Source organism: Mus caroli, unplaced genomic scaffold, assembly GCF_978045245.1.
Source record: "Mus caroli unplaced genomic scaffold, Mus_caroli_1 scaffold_2, whole genome shotgun sequence".
Classification (NCBI taxonomy): Eukaryota; Metazoa; Chordata; class Mammalia; order Rodentia; family Muridae; genus Mus; species Mus caroli.
Genome location: NW_028227257.1, coordinates 68,589,999 through 68,592,741, shown reverse-complemented (window position 1 = coordinate 68,592,741; position 2,743 = coordinate 68,589,999).

Genomic DNA, 2,743 nt, shown 5'->3' with positions numbered 1-2,743 from the left:
CATTTCCCTATATTGGGGCATATAAAGTTTGCAAGTCCAATTGGCCTCTCTTTCCATTGATGGCCGACTAGGCCATCTTTCGATACATATGCAGCTAGAGACAAGAGCTCCAGGGTTCTGGTTAGTACATCATGTTGTTCCAACAATAGGGTTGCAGATCCCTTTAGCTCCTTGGGTACTTTCTCTAGCTTCTCCATTGGGAGCCCTGTGATACATCCAATAGCTGACTGTGAACATCCACTCCTGTGTTTGCTAGGCCCCAGCATCGTCTCACAAGAGACAGCTATATTTGGGTCCTTTCAGCAAAATCTTGCTAGTGTATGCAATGGTGTCAGCGTTTAGAAGCTGATTATGGGACGGATCCCTGGATACAGCAGTCTCTAAATGGTCCATCCTTTCATCACAGCTACGAACTTTGTCTCTGTAACTCCTTCCCTGGGTGTTTTGTTCCCAATTCTAAGAAGGTGCACAGTGTCCACACTTTGGTCTTCATTCTTCTTGAGTTTCATGCGTTTAGCAAATTGTATCTTATCTCTTGGGTATCCTAAGTTTTGGGCTAATATCCACTTATCAATGAATACATATTGTGTGAGTTCTTTTGTGATTGTGTTACTTCACTCAAGATGATGCCATCCAGGTCCATCCATTTGGCTAGGAATTTCATAAATTCATTCTTTTTAATAGCTGAGTAGTACTCCATTGTGTAAATGTACCATAATTTCTGTATCCATTCCTCTGTTGAGGGACATCTGGGTTCTTTCCAGCTTCTGGCTATTATAAATAGGGCTGCTATGAACATAGTGGAGCATGTGTCCTTTTTACCGGTTGGGACATCTTCTGGATATATGCCCAGGAGAGGTATTGCTGGATCATCCGGTAGTACTATGTCCAATTTTCTGAGGAACCGCCAGACTGATTTCCAGAGTGGTTGTACAAGCTTGCAATCCCACCAACAATGGAGGAGTGTTCCTCTTTCTGCACATCCTCGCCAGCATCTGCTGTCACCTGAATTTTTGATCTCAGCCATTCTGACTGGTGTGAGGTGGAATCTCAGGGTTGTTTTGATTTGCATTTCCCTGATGATTAAGGATGTTGAACATTTTTTCAGGTGCTTCTCTGCCATTCGGTATTCCTCAGGTGAGAATTCTTTGTTCAGTTCTGAGCCCCATTTTTTAATGGGGTTATTTGACTTTCTGGAGTCCACCTTCTTGAGTTCTTTATATATATTGGATATTAGTCCCTTATCTGATTTAGGATAGGTGAAGATCCTTTCCCAATCTGTTGGTGGTTTTTTTGTCTTATTGATGGTGTCTTTAGCCTTGCAGAAGCTTTGTAGTTTCATGAGGTCCCACTTTTCAATTCTCGATCTTACAGCACAAGCCATTACTGTTCTATTCAGGAATTTTTCCCCTGTGCCCACGTCTTCAAGGCTTTTCCCCACTTTCTCCTCTATAAGTTTCAGTGTCTCTGGTTTTATGTGAAGTTCCTTGATCCACTTAGACTTGACCTTAGTACAAGGAGATAGGAATGGATCGATTCGCATTCTTCTACATGTTAACAACCAGTTGTGCCAGCACCATTTGTTGAAAATGCTGTCTTTCTTCCACTGGATGTTTTTAGCTCCCTTGTCGAAGATCAAGTGACCATAGGTGTGTGGGTTCATTTCTGGGTCTTCAATTCTATTCCATTGGTCTATTTGTCTGTCACTATACCAGTACCATGCAGTTTTTATCACAGTTGCTCTGTAGTAGAGCTTTAGGTCCGGCATGGTGATTCCACCAGAGGTTCTTTTATCCTTGAGAAGAGTTTTTGCTATCCTAGGTTTTTTGTTATTCCAGATGAATTTGCAGATTGCACTTTCTAATTCGTTGAAGAATTGATTTGGAATTTTGATGGGGATTGCATTGAATCTGTAGATTGCTTTTGGCAAGATAGCCATTTTTACAATGTTGATCCTGCCAATCCATGAGCATGCGAGATCTTTCCATCTTCTGAGATCTTCTATAATTTCTTTCTTCAGAGACTTGAAGTTTTTATTATACAGATCTTTCACTTCCTTAGTTAGAGTCACGCCAAGATATTTTATATTATTTGTGACTATTGAGAAGGGTGTTGTTTCCCTAATTTCTTTCTCAGCCTGTTTATTCTTTGTGTAGAGAAAGGCCATTGATTTGTTTGAGTTAATTTTATATCCAGCTACTTCACCGAAGCTGTTTATCAGGCTTAGGAGTTCTCTGGTGGAATTTTTAGGGTCACTTATATATACTATCATATCATTTGCAAAAAGTGATATTTTGACTTCATCTTTTCCAATTTGTATCCCTTTGATCTCCTTTTGTTGTCGAATTGCTCTGGCTAGGACTTCAAGTACAATGTTGAATAGGTATGGAGAAAGTGGACAGCCTTGTCTAGTCCCTGATTTTAGAGGGATTGCTTCAAGCTTCTCACCATTTACTTTGATGTTGGCTACTGGTTTGCTGTAGATTGCTTTTATCATGTTTAGGTATGGGCCTTGAATTCCTGATCTTTCCAAGACTTTTATCATGAATGGGTGTTGGATCTTGTCAAATGCTTTTTCCGCATCTAACGAGATGACCATGTGGTTTTTGTCTTTGAGTTTGTTTATATACTGGATTACGTTGATGGATTTCCGTATATTGAACCATCCCTGCATCCCTGGGATGAAACCTACTTGGTCAGGATGGATGATTGTTTTGATGTGTTCTTGGATTCGGTTAGCAAG